This window comes from Podarcis liolepis (genome assembly GCF_965112155.1).
Source record: "Podarcis liolepis genome assembly, chromosome: 9".
In the NCBI taxonomy this organism is placed as follows: Eukaryota; Metazoa; Chordata; class Lepidosauria; order Squamata; family Lacertidae; genus Podarcis; species Podarcis liolepis.
The window spans coordinates 77,764,406-77,786,319 of record NC_139564.1 but is presented as its reverse complement, the minus strand read 5'-3'; the positions used below and the strand labels follow the sequence as shown (position 1 = coordinate 77,786,319).

At 46.8% G+C, this 21,914-nt stretch overlaps 2 protein-coding genes across 3 annotated transcripts in view; one reads left to right on the top strand and one right to left on the bottom strand.

Moving 5' to 3' along the window:
• The window catches only part of HMG20A (high mobility group 20A), a 725,026-nt gene that overhangs the window by 166,466 nt on the left and 536,646 nt on the right, over positions 1-21,914 (bottom strand). The window lies entirely within an intron of this gene.
• The window catches only part of LINGO1 (leucine rich repeat and Ig domain containing 1), a 659,586-nt gene that overhangs the window by 451,637 nt on the left and 186,035 nt on the right, over positions 1-21,914 (top strand). The window contains exon 3 of the mRNA XM_083460729.1: positions 10,298-10,407. The gene's annotated coding sequence lies outside the window, so the exon portion shown is untranslated. The remainder of the gene's footprint in view (positions 1-10,297; positions 10,408-21,914) is intronic.

Here is a 21,914-nt window from a genome sequence, read left to right as displayed (position 1 = left end):
GAATCCCCGCGACAGGGTGAGCTCCCGTTGCTCGGTCCCTGCTCCTGCCCACCTAGCAGTTCGAAAGCACGTCAAAGTGCAAGTAGATAAATAGGTACTGCTCCGGCGGGAAGGTAAACGGCATTTCCATGTGCTGCTCTGGTTCGCCAGAAGGGGCTTAGTCATGCTGGCCACATGACCCAGAAGCTGTACGCCAGCTCCCTCGGCCAATAAAGCAAGATGAGAGCCACAACCCCAGAGTCGGCCACGACCGGACTTATCCGTCAGGGGTCCCTTTACCTTTACCAACAGGTAAATGGAGAGTACTATAATAAGAAATAGTAATAAATGGTGTGGTGCACCTCACTTGCAAAATATCTCTGGGGCACAAGCCTGGGCAATGTGCCTGGAAGTCCTGGGCTGCCCGGATGACAAGACCTGCCTCTCGGCTTCGCTGATGGGGTCCAAAGGAAAGCAGAGCAAGACGCTGCAGGAAGGAGATGTACAAGCAGGAGTCTAGGAAAGGGGGGGGGTAAAGGTCTGCCCCGGGTGCCACCATGGAGGGGGGTGTGACTAATTATCAAGGAACAATTACTGCCCTACTAGGGCGGTTCATTAAAAAAAAAAACTTTTTTTAAAAAAATGCCTGCTCCAAAGGTCTTATCTTACTACACTAGGGATTATATAGCTATATGTGAAATTTCATGCATATCAGTTAATATCTTGAGCCTCCTCCACGAAAATAGCTGTTCACTTGGCCGTTTCCCTATGTCGTGAAGGTTGAAATTTCAATTCAGTGGAGCAGAGTCAAAAAAAGTTTTTTATGAATCGCCCTACTGCCCCACCCTCCGCTTGGCTTCCCAGGTCCTGGAAAGTCGGCCCAGGAGAAGAAAATGAGACGCCGCCGAGTAGACTAGGCCTTGCCTTGCCTTGCCTTGCCTTCGCCCCGCCCCCTGCACACAGCCGATTGGCCAGCTGGGTTGGGGGTGGGGCAAAGGCAAGGCAAGGCAAGGTCTAGTCTACTCGGCCTCCTTTTCTTCTCCTAGGCCGACTTTCCGGGCTGCTGAGGAGGCCTGCCAAGGCCGCTGCCTGTCCTGCACACCCCATTCAGGCCCAACCCCCCCTCCGAAAAACCTTTGCTGCCCCCCAAAGTGGGGCGTGCGGGACAATGGCAGCGCTGCCGCCCCGTTTTGCCCGTGTGTGGCGCTGGGAGGAGCAGCTCAGCCTCCCCTTGGCCCCCACAGCCTCCCCTGCGGGAAGCTAGGACCCCCCCCAAAGCTGTTGTGCAATTAAAAGAAGATGAGAAAAAGCAGCAGAGCTATTCTGTGGCTAATTGACCAATTAGGGTCTAATAATGAAGTTCACACTTTTGACAACCAGTCTGATGCTTTTGCAGAAAAATATTCCTAGACGCAAGACTTTTATATTTTATTTCTTAAGCCCTTTCAGTCCAGGGACGCGGACTTATAAAAAATATTGGGGGGGGGGGGCCGGGAAAGCTCATTAATAATAAATAAGCTCATGAATATGCAAATAAAGTGGCGCCGCCTCCTCGTGAGCGAATAGGGGAGAGCGTGCTGCGCCTATTAATCAGCTCCGAAGGAAATTGGGTGGAGCTTTTGCTCGGGAGGGAGGGCAGGAGGCATGCAGCCCTGTGCATTTTGGGCTGGGGGAGGGGCGGCGGTGGCGCTCTGCTGGAGGGGCGCCCGAGATTATTGGGGGGGCGGAGCCCCCCCAAACGAATTTTTGAGGGGGCTCGGGCCCCCTCAAGCCCCATGGAGTCGGCGCCTATGTTTCAGTCTCAAGGCTAAGTACAGCAAACTGCACATTCCCACCCCCCTCCCCAAGGCTGGGTTTTATTTACTTTTGTGTGCTGGTGTATCTGTGTCTCCCTTGTATCTATTAGGGACTCTTCTCTTGCCTTTCCTTTGATATCTATGCTACTGATTACTTCTGCCGTTTTAATTTTAGAGAAAGTTTTTAATTTAAAAAGGATCTGTACTATAGAATAACAGTGGTAACAATACATTGAAGACAAGTAAATCTTTTGGGGAGGGTGGTCCCAGAGCCCTAGCGCCCCCACCCCAAAGAAGATCAAATGGGCGGACTTTGGCACTCCTGTCCTCCCCTCCCCCAAGGTCTTTCTCTCTATCTGCGCTGGATCCCTGCCTGTTACGTTATGTAGTCTTTAAGTTGTTCCTGTGCGCGCCTGACAAATCTGCCCCATTGTCAAAATTTATTTTCCCCACCACCTCCAGTCTCCGTTGTTGTGTCCTGGCTGAGGGGAAAAACAAAAGATGGATGGCCATCGGTCAGGGATGGTCTAGTTGAGATTCCTTCATTGCCCCAGGGGTTTGGCTAGATGACCCTCAGGGGTCCCTTCCAACTCTACAATTCTCTGGATGCAAGGGGTGCATAGGACTGCAGCCCATCTTACGCACCATCGGCTCAGGAATAAGGCCCACTGATCATGATGAGACTAGATTGCTGCTGTACAGTCCTGTTTTTTAAATAAACCTTTTCCTTTTCAGATAATACAGAGCATGGTGAAATCACAATAAATAAAACCTCCCCCTCAGTAGTTTCAAGCACTACTACAGGTTTCTACATAATATCTGTACTGCATTGTTTAATGTGACAGCACCTGCACTTTGGAACTCCCCGCCTATTGCAACAAAGAACGTGCCTTTGCTAGACTCTTTTCAGGCACCTGCTAAAAGCATTATTCTTTAGGCAAGCATACCTAGATGATTAGGAAGTAGAAGTAATTTTAATATTTTAGCTTTTGTATGTTTTAAAGTAGGATTGTTAATTTTTCTTGATTTTACTGCTGTGGTTTTTTTTTTCTTTTTTCTTTTGGTAAAGCACTTTGCAGGTTTTTTGAAATGCATTTTATTAAATAAATAAAGAATAAATATAAATAAAATAACACAAGCCAAAACACAATCCATCCTGTAGATTTAAGTATCTGTCCACAGTCGCCTACTTGTTATCAGAGGCCCAGAATCCACATTCCTTTGTAAGAAAACATGAAATAATGTAAAACCATTTTTGCAGGCATTTTTTTAAAAAAAATCAATGTGTATGTGGGGGGGGGGGGACACAAGAAATTTTCCGCACCAGGTACCCCCTGCCCTTCCTCTGTGTACAAGGAGCCATCCCACTGTCTTAGGGACTCCGCTCTGGATTTGTATAGGGTTCATTTAAGGAGTAATGCCTTTTCTTCTGCCGAAAATATCCCACAAGGCAGCAGAGGTTTACGACCAGAGTTTTCCTTCTCCTAGAGGGCTACTTTCCAGGTGGATGAGTCCCATCTGCCCCTCACTTCCCTCTGCAGGACACGCAGAAACCCCCGTTGGACCCACTATTGGTCTGATCCGCTCCATCCGCCAGAGCCTGTCTTCACATGCAGGGGAAATACGCTCTGAATTTCTGCAAGGTTTACTCTTCAGCCTTTTCTTCTCCGGAAGATGTCCTGCAAGGCAGTGGCTACTGATTTTTCCTCAGGGTTTACTCCCAGAGCCTTTCTTATGAATGAGTGTAGCCGCAAGGCAGTGGAGGTTTAGAACAAGAGTTTTCCCTCTCCAACATCGGCCACCTTCCCAGGATGATGCAGAAACATAAACCTACGACTGAAACCACGAAGAGGCTCAAGGAGTTCCGGGGGGGGGCTGGGGGGCTCTGATTACATCAAGAAAAATGTTCAGCCAATTAGATGTAACTCACCTCAAATTTCTTGAGAGACTTGTGGAAGAGAGAAATGTATTTTTGTTTATGTATTCAATAAAATCCCAACAAACAGAGACAAAAATGGTCACCTTTGTTTTTCCTTTCAAAATATGGGCGCAGCAGGTGAGCTTTTCATATAATGCAATTTTCTCTATATTACTCCACCATAATGAATTTGAATAGATTTGTGGAATCCTGTGTTGAAGCCATCTGAGTTGGTGGCCATTGTGGCTTTTTGTGGGCGCTGTCTCCATAGTTTAACTATACACTGTGCGAATAATTATCTTTTGTCTGTCTGTCCTGAATTTTCCAAATTTCAACATCATTGAATTTTCCTGGGTTTGAATATCATGAGAAAGAGACTTTCTCTCTCTCCTCAATGTATAATCTTTTGCACCTCTATCGCGTCCCCTCCTTATTTTCCTACTATGATAGCACAGGGCATTTTGACTGGCTGGCTCAGGATATTCTGGGGTATTAAGGACAAAGAGATAGGGTGAAGACAGGGCTGTAGAAGGCTTTGAAAATAACAGCACAGAACTGGTGCTTTAGTCATCTTTGTGCTAAAAATGACATTTTTGTAACACCAAGACTAGATGGTGCGGTGTGTGCCTTAATGCAACACAGCATTGGCATATAATCAAGATGTCACAGCATCATAATGTTGCTGGCTGAGAGCTAGCTAGCTCTCTCTCTCTCTCTCTCTCTCTCTCTCTCTCAGACACACACACACACACACACACACACACACAGCGCCATTTCATGATGGTGAAAGAATGACAAGGAAAGCCATGTGTTTGGTTTGTTTTCCCCATAATGTTAATTCAATTATTTCTGCTTCGATGAATGAAGAATTTGTTTAAAGAAGTACCACTGATCCCGCCCGCCTTATCATGTTTCCAGGCGGGCTTTGGATCTTCAGCAGCAATAGAAAGGCGCTGCATTGATGCTCAGATACACTACATTGCTCCACCTATTCCAGGGCTAAGCACTGAAAACAGGTTCCAGAATTAAGCCCTGATAAGGCCATAGACGACCTGAAATTTCTTCATGGAACTTTCTAACCCCAAGTGAAGGCTTTGGGGAGAGCAAAAAGTTTCATGAAATTGACTCCCGTTCTCTCTGTTGCCACCCATACTTGCTTTATGGTGCAGGCAGCAGCAGATCCACTTCTAGAAGTCCTGTTGCTTGGTGAAGAAGACTTTTCTTTCTTTCTTTCTTTCTTTCTTTCTTTCTTTCTTTCTTTCTTTCTTTCTTTCTTTCTTTCCTTCCTTCCTTCCTTCCTTCCTTCCTTCCTTCCTTCCTTCCTTCCTTCCTTCCTTCCTTCCTTGAAAGGCTCCAGAGTCAGGGGCGTAGGAAGGGGGGTGCGGCCCACCTCAGGTGTCATCCTTGAGGGGTGTGACAAAATGGAACACCATGGGGGCCTGGCCTGCAGCGTGCCTGAGCCACGCATCTCTCCTGGGAGTAACGTGGTGGCTTGGGGCCCCGCACTGCCCGAAACGGCAGCATGGGGCTTCTGTTTGCCAGGCAGACTCCATGGGCAGCTGACCGCGCCGCCCCCTGGGGTGGACCTGTGCCCAGATTGCCACAGCACCCCTGTGGGAGGATCGCCCCACCCCCGCCGCTCCGGTTGCCAGAGCAGCTAGCTACACCCCTGTCCAGAGTGAAGGCACAATGCATTGCCATCTCTCTGACTTGGTTCCATGACACTTAGTTTACTGCCCTTGCTCTCACTTGACTTCATGACTATTCCATGATGCATCCAGAGTGAAGGCAATACTCCCTGCTTTTACTTGGGATATTTTCAAGTAAAAGAAAGGAAGAAGGGCTCCTTCTTCAGGGCTCCAGCAGGGCTCCTGATGCTATGCTTGCATGATACTGCCCTCTCTGCCAACATGCCCCTCCTCCTCCCCATAAGCAGCAGTGACTCACCTGATGGGAGGTCAGGAAAGTGCCTCCATCCCCCATGCCAGGGGTGTACAACCTGTGGCCCTCCAGATGTTTCTGGACTACACCTCCTATTAGCCACAGCCAGCATAGCTGTGATGGCCTGGGATTCAGATTCGGATGCTGAACCTGAGGAATCCCAGCCTGCACAGGATTCCCTGCCTCCAGAACCAGCTGAGCTGGGGCTGGGGCATGAGCCCGAAGGGTCCTCACCTGTGCTGGATCCTCAGGTGCAGACACCAGCTCAGTCTGCTCTGGCTCCTGAGGGGGTGGAGGACCCATTGCCTGCAGGTGCTCCACTCTCAGCCCCATCAGGGGAGACTGAGGTTGCCTCTGGGTCCGGTAACCCTCCAGCTTCTCCCGAGTTGCAGAGGCTCAGGGCAGAGAGACGGAGGGAACTAAGTTCCTGCAGGAGGAGCGCTCACCTCCAGACCAGGAGAGTCACCTGAGGATCAGGGCCGCCCTGTGCCTCAGGGCAGATAAAAGCCAGCCAGCCTCAGTCCCAAGTTGCGGGAGCAATTTTGTTGGTTGTCAGTTCCTGCCTGAACTCTGTCCTGCTATCCTGCCGGAGCTCCTGACCTCACCCGCCTACCTGCCCTGCATCCAGCTTCAACTTCTTTGGACTATCTCCTTACTGCACCTTTGACCTCAGACTGGACTTGGACCTCGCCTCTTGGTTAGCCCACGGGACCAGCACAATAGCCATTGATGGGTGGGAGGTGTAGTCCAGAAACATCTGGAGGGCCACAGGTTGTGCACCCTTGCCCCATGTCATCAACAACTGGAAAAAAGGCCACCAGGAACTGAATGTGTGCTCACTGCCACTCTAAATCTTGCTCGTTTTGTTCATGCCCCTCCAAAATTGCCCCAATGCCAACCTGACTTTCTGTCATGCAGAGATGCACCAAATTTGTATGTGTGCATGTGTGTGTGTGCATGCAGATGCATTGGGGCTGGGTGGGGGTTTCAGCTCTGCTCTAGATAAGACCTTCTCCAGACTGAGCCATGGCTTTGGTGGCGATGTGCTGTGGGTATAACCTCACTTGGCGTTTATGTCTGTGCCATGAGATTTCATTCATTAATGCTTTGTGAAGTCTGCTGTGATTGTTGAATGGGGATTGCTATGTAGAGAATGATTAGAGGGCTGGAGAAGCCTGCTTGCTGCAGGAGAGAGAATTCATCTCCGTCTTTTTAGTTTACCGGATAAGAAGGTGAAGAGGTGACTTAATGATGCCTCATCAGGGCCTTCCCAGGGAAGAAGACTATTGGGGACTAAAGAGCAATTTCATCCAGAAGAGTGGAGAGAGGCAGAACAGAAGCTAAGATAAGCATGGCACTGACGTCTCTTGACAAATTCAAGGAAGGAAGGAAGGGCTAAGGATGATTCATCGTTTTGGAACACTTTCCCATGCCTGGGATGGGCTGGCAAGGTTTATTTTCCTCTCTTTTACATTGCAGTTCTCAGCCTTCTAAAGATGTAATTCGTGGATTGGACGGAGGGCATAATAAGCGATGAACATTGCACCAGGAGTTTCTGGTGCAGGCAGCAATAGAATCGTGGAATCGTAGAGTTGGGAATGACCCCAAGAGTCATCTAGTCCAACCCCCTGCAATCCAGGAATCTCAGCTAAAGTCTCCATGACAGATGGCCATCCAGCCTCTGCTTAAAAGCCTCCCAATGACTGTTAGCTCCTTCTCCCTTAGTCTCAGTATTACCTTGTGCAATTCAACAGGGAGTTTGGGGACAAAAGCAGAAGTAGTTGGCTCTGCCTGTCATTGGCTCTGGCCCCACCCCGTTGGGCTCCCTGCCTCCCACCCTACCAGTCCAAATGGGCACCAGCCAACACTCCATGGCACTTTACAAAAAAATGAGAGGATACATCTCTGCCCTGAGGGACAAGAGAGACATGAGAGAGAAGCAGAGGCAGAAGAGAATCTACTGCTGCTGACCTCTTGGGCATATCCTCAGAACCCAATATGGCAAAGAAAAAAACCCATTGATTGTTAGTATCATATTTTTATTGTATTGTATGTTGAAAACTTTCAATAAAAATCAGATAAAATGGAAGAAACTCACTAAGCCTGGGTCCTCTTTCTTTGTCTTTCTGGACTGTATTTTGAAATATTAGACCCTTAGTCAGAATTTGAAATAAGCCAATGGAATTGCTCATTGCTAGGTCTGGAACTTTTTGTCAACTGTGTATAAAGTCTCCAAGCTGATGCCATCTGCCTGGGAACTGGAGTTGGCGTATTCTCTTGGTGCCAAGAAGGTTCATTCAAGCTGTGTTTCCATTTATACCCTCCCTCTCCCTCTTCTTCTTCACTTTCAATACATATTTGATTATATAAAGGCTTTGGTTGACATTGGTAAGTACACTTGCAATGGTGGTTCTCTTGTGTTCTTTCAAATATAGCGGAATAAGTTTTTTAAAAGCTTATGAAGTCTTTGCCCCTCCTCCCAGTTGCTCAATTTTCAGGCTACAAAGCCAGGAGCAAAAGCCTCCTTGATATCTGTGTTATAAGGAGCAATTGTTCAGACCAGGCTGCAATCTGGAGGCATCTTACCGCCTTACTAAGGCTAAGAAGTTCAGGTTCTGGTGAATAGCTGTGTGCATGATCACCAGGGAATCCTCATGCACACTGCCTTTTGTTGAATGAAGAAAGATGGCATATAAATTAATAATAAAATAAATAAATATATGAAATATATAAAAAATAAATTACATATGAAGTATAGTATGGATATCAAAGAAGCCTTTATAGCTGTTGCTGAAATTCTCCCCATTGGACAGGTTTCTCTGCACCATAGCAGGGATGGAGAAACTCTGACGCTCCAGGACTCACTGGGCATAATAAGTGATGAACATTGCACCAGGAGTTTCTGGTGCAGGCAGCAATAGAATCGTGGAATCGTAGAGTAATGGCTCCCTGGCCATTACTCATGCTGCCTGAGGCTGATGGCGGTTGGAGACGAACAACTTCTGGGTTCCCCACTCCTGCACTATAGGGAAGACTCTTATACTGACCCATTGCTTCATTGAGCTGGCTGGCCCTTGCCCACACTGGCTGGCAGCACATCTCCAGGGGTTCAGGCAAGGGATTTTCCCAGTTATTTCCAGAGAAGCTAGCATTTGATCCTTTTGCATGTACAGTCATACCTTGGGTTACAGACGCTTCACATTGCGCGATTTCGGGTTGTGCACTGCGCCGAACCCGGAAGTACCAGAACAGGTTAATTCCGGGTTTCGGCACTTGCACATGTGCAGAAGCGCTGAATCAGGACCCACGCATGTGCAGAAGGTTGTGAACACTGCGGGTTACGAACGTGCTTCCCGCACGGATCAAGTTTGCAACCTGAGCGTCCACTGTATACAAATATATACTGTTGGTATGAAATAAGAAGAAACAGAGTTTACTTAATCTTTTAGTTCCTCTTGTTTATTGGAATGTTGTCATCTGTGCCTACATGTGCATTCATTAAACATTCCTAAAATAAATGCAATCTTGTTTAATATATATGGATATTTTTATGCTGAAAATTCCTTCCGTGGTTCCCCACCACCACCACCATTGCCCATCAATTAACACACAAATAGAGACCGAATCTGAGAAGCATTCAAGAGATGTTTTTAAAGTGAAATTCTTACGGATAGGGTGCAGGGCTTCTGTTGTGCTTACCTTATCTTTAAGGTGGTGAAAGGATTTTGTGAATGTCCTTCCTTTCATTCTACAAATCATCTGATGCAGCCTTCCCAAGTGCCCTCACTTCTTGGAATTCTTCAGATGGGCTTTCAAGTGTGGGAAGCCCATTATGGTCCTGTCAGCTGCACTCCTGATCAGCAAACACACTGATCTCAGGCACTTGGTAGACAACCTTCATGGCCCCTGTCAAAGTCCAGGGGAAGATGTCCCAATGCAACTCCTCTCATGGAGCTTTTTTTAAATCAGGAAGTGGGGGAGAAATGTTTAATGGAAAGAACACACAGCTGTGAGCCACCTCATGGTGAGAAGGTAAGCTCAGCCATGTACCCACTGGTATTATAAAGAAACAATCTCTGCATAAAAGAATTTACAGAACAATGCAAAAGTGAAGTGCTGGGTGAGATGTCACTTCTGCTGGTCAACATGCTGGTGGGGATTTCAGTGTGCCAACTCAAGCCTGGTGAAGTTGATGGGCCCCATTCTGGAGGGGACTATGGATTCAGCAGATCCAATATTTCCTCTGACACATAGTGTTCTGTTTTGGGGGCTATTGCCAGCAGAAACAACACAAGTGGTGTATATTTTGGGGCTCTTAATACAGGAGTACAACAAGGTGCTGTTCCATCCTAACATCCGCCATCCAGTGAATCTGAGGGTTAGGATTTCTCTGCTAATCATTCCACTGCATTGCAATTTTCTCAGCCTCTTTCCACCAATGATCCTGCTATTGACTTTGCTTCAATTGCTTTCATTCCATGCAGCTTTAATCACAGCTTTCCAACTCAAGAGTGATCCAAGAAGACTTGCAGTTTTATTTTGTTTGGGTGGAGAAATGCCATCTTCGAGAACGCTTGCATTAAAATTGCTGCTACCTCCCTTGTCTACTTCATTGCAGCTGTAATCTCTTAAAATTCTAATTGTGATGACATTTTCTCCTCAGCACATGATTGGAAAGCAAAGGAGAGGATCACACCCACTGTGGATCACACCCACTGAGGATCTGCACCCCTAGAAGCCAATCAGCTTGCATCCTAACACGATCTTCCTTGGGTAAGTGGGGGTTCTTCTCTTAGCACATGACACTAGATGAAACATGGAAAGCTCCACTGTATGTTACCTCGTTCATGGTGTGGACTTGTCTGCATTAATCAAAGCGAGGGCATTGTATCTGTTCTAGGCAAATGTGGTACCTGCCAGGTGGACTCCATCTCCCCTCAGCCTTGGCCATTGAGCCGGGGGTGGTGAGAGCTGCATTTCACCAGTACCTGATGGACTTCACGTTGGCTACCCCTAATCCAGGCTTGGGTCATTTACTTTGGTTTTTACTGGATCCTGGGATCTACTAGACAGAGCCAGGTGCAAAACAGTGGCTGAAGTGGGCATCCTTTCTGTTGTGTGTTTCATATGTGCTCATGATGGTATTGAGGCAATTATGTGTGTCCCACTTTCAGTACAGTGGATTCAGGGTTGTCTTCCTGCTTCATTTCCAATCAGAGCATATATATCCCAGAACTTTCTATAACTTTTCATGCCCCAAATGTTCTAGTCTGGGGTGTTTGTGTTGCCCCATTTTTGTTGTGTTATATTGCAAAAGTGACCCTTCAAACAGCAATAACTCAACAACATTGTAGAAGTATTGCATAACAACTAATAAATCAGAATGATGTGTGGATGGTCCAGGGGATGGACCATAAATTCATGGCCATTACGTCTATGACTTGTTGCAGAATACAGCTGCAAAAGAACACCACCAGTTTTGAGGCTCTCTGAGCAGATGTACCTCTGACCATAGGCTTAGCCCAGGAATAGGCGATCGGTACGAGAACCAAGCTCACAAGCCTTTCAAACAAATATCACTTCTGGTTCCCACCCACCTGCACCTGGTTATGCAAGACTTTGACTAGGGGTGGTTTCTCAATGTCTGAGAAATGGAAAAGGGGAGCGAAGTGCACTTTAAAAGACATTTTGTTGTGTTGTTGTTGTTTTTATTTTGATTATGTATTTTGTGGTTTTATATTCTGATTTTATTCTGTGAACCACCCTGAGACCTCCAAGTATAGGGCAGTATATAATTTCTAATAATAATAATAATAATAATAATAATAATAATAATAATAATAATAATAATAAATACTTTTGAACTGTACCACAGGCTGTTTGTCTGGTCATATTATTGAATGTTCCCCACAAAAAAGTCTCTGAATGTGGTAAACAAACACATCTGGCAGATGATTATACTGAACCTCCCCCCCCCACTCTGATTTGCCATATACAGTGGTCTCTGTAGTTACAAACTTAATTCGTTCCGGAGGTCCATTCTTAACCTGAACCTGTTCTAAACTAGAGGCATGCTTTCGCTAATGGGGCCTCTTGCTGCTGCTGCACCGCCGGCACACGATTTCCCTTCTCATCTTGGGGCAAAGTTCTCAACTCAAGGTAACTCTTCCAGGTTAGTGGAGTTTGTAACCTGAAGCGTTTGTAACCTGAGACGTTTGTAACTTGAGGTACCACTGTACGGGGAGTTCTTTCTGGGTAAGTGCATTCAAAATATGACCACAGTCCAGCATTCTGCTACTTCATTCTACATAACGTGGTTGTGGTCCAAATTTGTGGCAGAATGCAATGGTAGTTGACTAGTATGCAGCATTCTGGAGCAGATTCCCCCAGGTGCTGGAGGACTACAACTCCCCCCGTCCCATGCCATTGGCAGGGCTGGTTGCAGGTGATGTGGGTTGTAGTCTAGCAATGTCTGGGGACCCAATGGGAGGAGATGCTGTTTTCAAGCAAAGACAGGGAAGACCATTGTCAAATGCTTCCCTGCACTGAAAACATGTAGAAAACGAGCTCACTAGAGGGATGTTGAGGCAACAACTTTTCAGTGTGCTATGTCTTTGCCTGCAGGGAAATTTTAGTGGAGATTTTAATTTGATGGACATTAGGAATGTTATCACCCCACCTGGGGTCAGAAATGTACCATCTATTGGACCAGAACATTTCATTTTCAACCCTGCAGTGATTGAGGGCAGGAATCAGAGATTCAATCTAAGTTTTTTTTGGGGGGGGGGAACCTGTGGCGCTCCAGGTGTTGCTTTAGTCCCCATCACTCGCACATAGCCCAGCAACTTCTGGGAGGCCACAGGCTCTCATCTTGTGATTATTGTAATGGAAGTACCGGTAGATAATGTTTGCAGGAGCTTTCCAATGAAAATTTGCAGTGGACCTTGGTTGGCTCTGGTTATGTATGTTGCCTTTTCAGCAAAGGCGGTGTTAAGCGGGTGAAGGATAGACCTTGTGTGTATTCCTCTCTCCTCTGCCAATTGAGTGTGGCTTGGCGTCTCCTTGTGCCTTTCTGCAGGGGGCAATGGGAGTCGGAGGCTTCCTTTCTCAACAGGAACAACAAAGTGAGCCCTCTCACTGCTGAGCTGCGCAAGATGTCTCTGTTACAGTCACACACACACACACACACACACACACACACAGACTTTTTTTGCTCCCAGCCTCTCTTTTCTTCTTCCAGCCTCTCTCTTCCCAGGACAGTCAAAGGAGACAAGAGCAGGTTGTGGTTTGTACAGTACATACCAAATCCTAGACTAAAATCTGTGAACTGTCAGCTTGATGCAGGTGGTGCGTGAGACAGCAAACATCAGAGCTGACTGGGCTTAGGCAATTTCTCAGCATGACAGCTCTCTGGAGGGAACAAAGGGATCTTTCAATGCAGAACAAAATTTAGTTCCTTAATGAAAAACATCAGGATGATTCAAGCATCCCCTCCACAGCAAGTTGGGGGCTAAGGCTGGGAAGTCATACTGGAGCACGACTCATCTGGTTTATGTTAGCAAAAGGTGCTGTGATCTCTAGCTATGTTAGAAGCAGAGAAATGTAGTTATTAGTGTTCCCAGTGGGAGCCTCTAGGAATGTCCTGCACCAAATCTCATTCCAAAAGGTATCATTGATTCTGTTCTAGGGTCAGAGGAAAGGCAATGTCCTAGTTCTGTTCCTATTGCAGTGAAGAAGAAGAAAGCAGTATGGGGACTTTGAAGGATGAACCAGCAGAAACAACTCTCACACGTGACGTATTTTAGTCCTTGCGCCATGTTCTCCCTAGGCAGGCTTAATATGCCTCGTGTGCAAGTATAATGAGCAGGCTACTTTATGATTTGCAGCGCACATTCTATCTGTCTGGATAGGGCTGTGAGGAGAACCACTGGCATCAGGGTAACGGTGGAGGAGAAATTTGGTCCCAAACTGGTTCGTGGATCAGAACGAATCTCACATTTGGGCTACACTCTTCTCCGGATTTTGTGCAGTTTTGGGGCACAGAAGTGACACCCCAAAATATGTGTTGTTGTTTAAAAAAATTGGTATGAACTGTGAACAAATGGGCTGAAAAGTACTGATAAATTAATATTTTTCATTAAAAGTGCACACAGCATGTACCGTTAAAATTCTTCACCAACATGGGATGGAGTTGATGTAGGATTGACTGCAGGGCCGTCTGTACAAGGGGTGCGGTGCACCCGTGCGCTGAATTCCGGCAGGTGCCAAATGTATTCTGGGGGATGCCAAATGTATACCTACTGTATACTGGTCCCTCTTGATCAGTGGCAGTGAAAAGCAATGGAGCGAAAGCCCCCACCCCCTCCTCCATCGCTCTGTTACTCCGCAGTGTCAAATATTCCAAACGAGTCAGGAAACAAAAGCAATTATTTCCATTGTGTCATTGTTACAGGTGAGCGATTTTCTTTCCCCCTTCCCAAGAAAGCTCAACAACCTTGGATTTCCCCTCCCCCCAAAAAGCTCAACAACTTTGAGTTCCCCCCTCCAACAAAAATTCTGGGGACGGCTAAACTAAATTTGGGGGCGCTGGGAGGATCTTTGCACCCTGGTGGTGCATATGCTAAAGACAGCCCTGACTGACTGTAGCTGAAACTGAAATGGGACAGAATGAGGCTGTTCAGCCCATCTCTGTGGTGGAACAGAGTTTCCTGTAACATATGTTGTGAACCGCCCTAAGATCTGCGGATAAAGGGCAGTATACACATTTAATAAATAGAAATATGTGGTTGGGAAACCTCAGGCCCAGCAGCCAAACGTGGCCCTCTAAGCCTCTCTATTTGGCCCTCAGGAGTCTCCCCCACCCCATCTGAAGCCACACCCCTTCCTGACCCTGCTTTGCACTTTCCTTGGGTGTTTCTACCTGGCTACAGGGCATCCTTGAACTCCAATAAACCTGAACTCCATAGGCGCCGACTCCATGGGGCCTGAGGGGGCCCGAGCCCCCTCAAAAATTCGTTTGGGGGGGCTCCGCCCCCCCAATAATCTCGGGCGCCCCTCCAGCAGAGCGCCACCGCCGCCCCTCCCCCAGCCCAAAATGCACAGGGTCGGGCTGCATGCCTCCTGCCCTCCCTCCCGAGCAAAAGCTCCACCCAATTTCCTTCGGAGCTGATTAATAGGCGCAGCACGCTCTCCCCTATTCGCTCACGAGGAGGCGGCGCCACTTTATCTGCATATTCATGAGCTTATTTTTTATTCATGAGCTTTCCCGGGCCCTGCCCAATATTTTTTATAAGTCCGCGTCCCTGCTGAACTCTACTTGCATATCTGGATGGGGGGGAGGGGTGTGTGTGTGTGTCAAGAGGCCTACTGAGAAATTTACTTTCTTGTTCCACGCGCTTTTGCCTGTGACCCCACCCACCAGCACCATATACTCCCCAGAAATATGCCCATAAAGGAATGCAGCTGTCTGCTGAAAAAAATCCCCCCTCCCAGCTCTAGCAGCAGCAGTGATAGACAAAGCCATGATTAGGAACACACTTTGGTGAACCCATTCTCCTCTCCCCACTTCAAAGGTGACCACATGATCCCCTCCCTCTGCCCATTTCAGGTTGGTTCAGCTGAGCAATTATGTCTGGCCCAAATTCACCCAGAGAGCTTCATTCAGAAACAACAAATTCAACGTTTTCTTGAATCATAGGAGCTATACTAATAATCACACTAATGGGGGCTTTCTGACCAATCCTTCAAAGAAAATATTTTAACACTCTTCTCCCAAAACTGAGCATGCTCAATAGTCAAAGAGTGGAAACCAAAAACCAGGCAGAGGGGAGGTCTCTTGAATGCCTTAAAGGTAAAGGGACCATTAGGTCCAGTCGTGTCTGACTCTGGGTTGCGGCGCTCATCTCGCTTTATTGGCCGAGGGAGCCGGTGTACAGCTTCCGGGTCATGTGGCCAGCATGACTAAGCCGCTTCTGGCGAGCAAGAGGAGCACACAGAAACGCCATTTACCTTCCCACTAGAGTGGTACCTATTTATCTACTTGCACTTTGAGTGGTTTCGAACTGCTAGGTTAGCAGGAGCAGGGACTGAGCAGTGGGAGCTCACCCCATCGCGGGGATTCGAACTGCCGGCCTTCTGACCAGCAAGTCCTTGGCTCTGTGATTTAACCCATGGCGCCACCCGCGTCCCCTTGAATGCCTTAGCCTCCACTAAATTTCACTTAAGCCCAACCCAGAGTGATTCTGGAATGCCTTAGATGAGAGAAAAAACATTTGGAATTTTGGGGAAAGAATATAGACGAAATACATGGTGGCATTTTTGCAAGTGACAAGAGCTGGTCACTTATATAAATATTTGCATAACTTAATGTAACTTACGTTAAATAGCAGACAGCGAGACAAAGAGTGTAGCATCTGGCAAAAACTGAATGGCAAGAGAATGGAAACAGCACCAATTAGGATTAATACAGGTTGGAATGGAAATTGCTCCCTTTCTGCAATATTCTTCATTCCCAAAATGAAGAGGGAATGTGTACAACTTGCCACATTAATTGCATGTAGAACTAGTCATTCTCCAGTATGGCTATAAAAGAGAAAAGTACAGACCAGTAGGCAGGCCCGTCTTAAGCATAGCTGGTGCTGTGGTGCAAAGATCCCTACGGCCCCCCGTTTCCCAGAGTTGTCGACCTTTTTTAAGGGGGGGGACCCTGACACCATGCTTACACATTATATCTAACAACCCCTTAGAGCAAATGAAAATAAAATGAAATAAAATGAAAAGGCAGAAGAAAATCTAATGAAGTCCTCCATTCCAAAGCAAGACTCATTCAAGACTCAGCAGTTCTTCTAATTCATCCTCATGATTCAAATCACCACATATCAAAAAGTTAAAGCAATCACCAGTTTGTTGTTCTTTAAATAAACTAATAAAGGCACAGAGAATGAAGTTCCCGGCCAATTGGTGTTTAAGTACAAAGCTGACATTTTCAAATATTGTGGGGTGTGTGTGGGGGGGGGGGGTAAAGCAGTGACATCCTGAACCTAAAAAGGACCCAAAACTTGGGTCACAAAGGCTGCAGCCCTAACTGCACTTACCTGAGAGTAAGCCCTGGTGAATCTAATAGGGCCTTACTTCTGAGTAGACAGTAGCAAGACTGCAGCAAGAAACACAGTTGGGAATTAGGGCTCTTTTAAGTCTCAGCCAGAGGAAAATATAATATTGGAGATTAGGGAGAAAGGAATATGAATAGATTGGGGGGAGGGGCTGACGAGAGACCAAAAACCACAGGTAGCAAGATAAGGCACACTTTCTGGGGAGCAAGTCTCACACACACTTGCTTGGGGCGAGGACTGCAGAGGGACCATAGTTGGGTTGTGCATGTGTGTTTTTCAGAAAAACGTAGAATTGGAAGGGACCCTGCAGGTCATCTAGCCCAACCCCCTGCAATGCTTTTTAGCTTGCATTGATCTCAAAAACCTTCAGTGCCTTTTTTTTTAGTTGGATAGGCAATTAACAGGCTTGTTTCACAAATAAGGGAGAAGGAGGGTTCCTGGCTTGGTTTGGTTTGCCTTTGTTCTAGTTTCTAGCATGTGCTTAATACCGTAGTTTCGGGCTGTGAGGGGGGAGGGCAGTAGTAGTAGTAATGGTGATGATATTTTCTGCAGGGCTTGGAGTGAGTGGGTGATGGCCAGCTGCTGGAATGAATGGGGTTGGTGCTAAATGGTCTGGCTTGCTTTACAACCCCTAGGGACCCTGTTGGGAGGGCGGAGAAGGAGCCCACCCCCCAAGAAGAAGAAGAAGAAGAGCGATGGGAGGAGGCTTCCCTTCCCCGGGATAGAGTTGCCCGTAACATTAAACACAGGGCACGATTCCAGGGAGAGAAAGAAACCAGGGCAGCAGCTGCTGCTACTCGTGGCTGGGGCTCAATGTAGCTGAACAGGATGGGCAAGGGGACCCTGCAAGTAGGGCTGCAAATCCAGCTAGGAGGCTCCATAGCCAGAGGAAGAAAGGGGGCGAGTGGGGGGCCCTCTCCTCCTCTTCTTCTTCTCCTCCTCCTCCTTCCTTCCTTCCTTCCACACCAGCCAGCCATATGGTTGCGAGGTGCAGCTGGCGGGTGCAAGGAAAGGGGAGTTGGCCAGCAAAGCCGCACAGTTCCCCCACTCTCTGGGGTGTCCGTGAGAGGCCAGCACCCTGGCGCAAGGCACCAGTAAGCCCAATAGGAAAGACGCCTCTGCCAGTAGGTTCTTTCAAGAGATTACATCAGTAGTCCTAATATGGTTGGAGATGGTGCTCTGATGGGATTGTTTTGAATGAAAATGACGTAACTCTACTGACGAGTGAGCCAATCGTGATAGGGTTGGATTTAGCCAGGACGCTCACAGAACAGCTTTATAGAGGAACACATCTTGATCTGCTGGTGTTCTCATGGATATATCCTTCCCATCATTTTTCATGCCCATGACACATTCTGCAGCTATAATCAGCATGATGGAGTGTGTTTGATGTGCAGGCGCCATAGGGAAGAGGACTAATGATCGCCAATCATCTTAGCACTTCATCATCAGAACATTAACAGATAGTGGGTTCCTGGTATTGTCATTCAGCCAGTGTGTGTTTGCCAATTCCAGGTCAAACCATCCTTTTGCCATCCCGTCCCATAACTCAGACATGACTGGCAGTGAGGGGAGCTGGTGGAAAGGGATGCTTGAGGAATTCATTCTTGGTAAAACTTGAAAACTGACTTGTTGCAGCTCCCAGAATGATACATGGAACAAAACGTAGTTTTCTGCATTCTGGAAATGTTGCAAAATGATTATTGGCTCGAAATGTGTATAAAACATCATTTTGGTATATGGTTATGGAATGGAATAGAATTATGAATGCATGCATGTGAAACTGACATACTGTTGGTCAGAAACAGACTGATCCATCTATAGGTGGATTGCTGCAATCTGCATGTTTGTGGTCAGAAATGGAAATCAGTCAAGCAAATAGGAGTAGTATTTGTTCAATAGCTCTTGTTGTTTTGAAGCCCATGAACAATATGTAATTAATGATGGCGGTTTGGTTTTTTTTTTACTAGCTTTGAGGTTTCCTTTACATTGAAATGAAAGCAAGTTACATAAATAGTTGTGCAGCTTAAGGTACATTGAATAGTGGGCAATGAGACAAACAGTGTAGCATTTGGCAGAAACAGAACTGCAGAAGAATGGAAAAAGCACTAATTGCCATTAATACAGGTTGAAATGGAAATTGCTCCCTTCCTGAGCTGCCAAGTCTTGAGAGGGTCACCTGCCTGATTTCCTAGAGACAATATTTCCACTGGTCCGTTCCTTTTTCTTTCATGGGTTTGCACTTGAATGCTGGTTTATTTTGCTGGTGGCTATTAGAAACAGAATGCCGGACAGGGCTCTCCATATGTCTTTTCCGAGTTACTCCTCCCTCACTGACCACTTTGCTTTGCAGGGGTGGACAGAAGCCCATAAGTACTGCTCTTCCTGGCTCTGCTCAGTCTGGACCTGCTCTCCTTTCTTCACTAAAGCTGCTTACATGAGGACTAGGAACTTGCTGCCATTAACCTTAAAGGCCAGGATTCTCAGCATGGCTATGCACCAGATGAGGCTGAACTTTGAGCCAAATGGGGCATATTGAGATGGACACAGGTACAGGCCGCCATAGACTTCTGAAGCAGGGCATGCCATTTTAAGGGGGGTGTGAAACTTAATTTTTGCTGAAGGCTGAGTTGGATGGCTCAGAACAAGCCACTGGGCATGAAGGAGAGACTGGCATGGGGCAGGATACCCTGTGAAAAGGCCCAAACCTACCCTGACCACTGGCTATGTCTTCCCAAGAGAAAGGATGAGCTTGCAACTTGACTCCTCTTCCTGCCTAGGTCCATCCCTCTAGCAGTGCTCCTGCCTAGCGATGCCAGAATCCACTGGCTGTTGTCAAAGAAATTTCACGTGGCAGACTATGCATAAAAGTATTTTGAATTCTGCATTTTGGCCAAGGACTCTCTGATTCTCATGGTGTCAGAGACCACTCTCTCAGGTGTCTGAATAAGATGAATCTGTGCAGTTTTGTTTTATTTCCACAGCTCTGTGAAAACATCGGACAGTGGTCTTTCTGCCAGGGGAGCTCGTATATATCCCCAAAATGGGGCATTTCATGGGCAGAGAGACACTTGGGACGGAATCAAACTTGGCTAACCAAAGATCCAAAAAGCAGAATGGGGAGGAATTGGAGGGAGGGAGGAAGCAAGTGTAAAGGGGAGAGAGCAATGACATTTCCATGCTCCCAGCAGGGTAGGCTCATATTTTGAAAGCGCTCTCTCCCCTCTCCTCTCCTGCCAGGTGCGGCAGACTTTGAAAATGCCTTCACTCACACACACAGCCCCCCATGCCCCCCCAGGTCTTCCCCTCTGCAAAGGGGCAGAAGATGGGGAGCCGAGTTACTCTGAAACGGCCCTGGGCAAACTGCAGCCAGGCCAGGCAAAAAACAGCAAGTGAGCTGCAGGCCCGTTGCTCCTTTAAGAGCAGCTTAAATTGGGACTCCTCCTGGCAAAGGGGAAAAACATGACAGCTGAATTGGTGATCCTGGAAATTCAGGGCAGTTGGAGAGTATAACATCAGTGCTTTTTTTAAAAAAAAAAAGTTTAGGGGTACTCTCATTTTCCTACTCATATTGAAATACTGTCCCTCAATGAGGCCAAACTTAGATGCACAAAATGTTTAGGGGTATGCGTCCTCCTGCATCCCCCCAGAAAAAAGCACTGTTTGTAATACACATCATTTACACATTCATTGACATGTAATGACTGCTGCCTAAACAGGAGCCTCTTCCCTTTTCTTTCTTCCGAAGCATCCTTCATTGTTTCTGAGTGCATATAACTTGTCAGTTGGGAGGCAGAAGTCTATATGCAAAACAGCTAATGAATTGGGTGGGATTTGCTTCTAAGTAGGCCTGAAGATTGCAGCCAGAAATGGCTTTGTAAGGCACCATTAGCCACTTTAGCTTTGCCTTTAAGGTTCCTGGAGTCTCTTTGTTGTTTGTGCTGCAAAAGACTAACAGAGCTGCCCCTCTGGAATTTCATTAACATTGAAAGGGAGCACACAGGGAAGGTAATTGATTTGTAAATATCTGCGGATGGAGGAGATATGCATGTCTGTTGGGTGCTACAATTGTGCAAAATAAAGCAATTACACTGGGAGGGAAAATACCAGTGAACCGAGGTTGTAATTTTGCAAGGATCCTGAGCTTTAGCTGTTAGCATTCCCAAGCCCAGCGCCCTCACAGAACTAGAATTCTCAAGATTCCCTGGTGCGAAAGAACTTTTAAAGCAGCCTGGTGTGTATGGGAGACATGCCCTCCATTGCTGAAATGAAGGAAAAGATCAAATGGAGAAAGAAAGGAGAAAAGAGAGATGAAGAACTCTATTTGCCCCTCAAGGGAGAGAGGAAGGGCTAATTTATAGAAACATGTCTATCCAGGAATGGACTGTCACTGAATAGGTCAGCACTCTGCTGGAGAGCACATAAGAGAAGTGGTCAGGTGCAGAGAACAGCACTTCTGCCAATAACTTCATTTTCTGAGCGCTCTGCTCAGAGATAAATGAGAGAGACAACTCCTGGCCTTATCAGAGACAGGGCACAGACCAAGTTACCACCTTAAGGTGGAGTTTGAAGACTTAGCTTTTTGCTTTGTTGGCGGGGGGGGGGGGGCGGGCAGGGCGGAATGTGAACAGTGGGAGATTTTTATTTATTTTATAAGTTTCGCCCCCATAACAATATAGCAGAAGTTTAGAAGTCGTTTCCATATTATTTGTTACTTGCACAGTGTTCCACTATAGTTCTAGAAGTGTCTGTTACATCGTGTGAAATCTCAAATATAACATGAAAATTAACAGTTAGGGAAATGTCATTAAAATGGAATTAACTGCCCTGTGAATACAGCCATTATTTATTCATTTACTAATTACTCTCCACAAGGCATCCTGAAGTGTCCTACAATATGCTCACCTATATAAAAACTGTTGAAACAACTGTTCACACACACACACACGTGATATTGAGCCTGGGACCTTTTGTCAAGTGTGGGGTTAGGAGCCCTACTCTTTCCATCCATGTGACTGTAATTGTTGCAGTCGCAATGCTGAAGGGGTCTTGGGTGCCCCCCAAGGGAAGAGTTTTATAACTAAGACTGAAAACAATCCATTTCCTCCATCTCCTTCTATCAGTTGGGCAATAAACTTCCATCTCGGGAAGGGGAAGGTTGTTATCTTG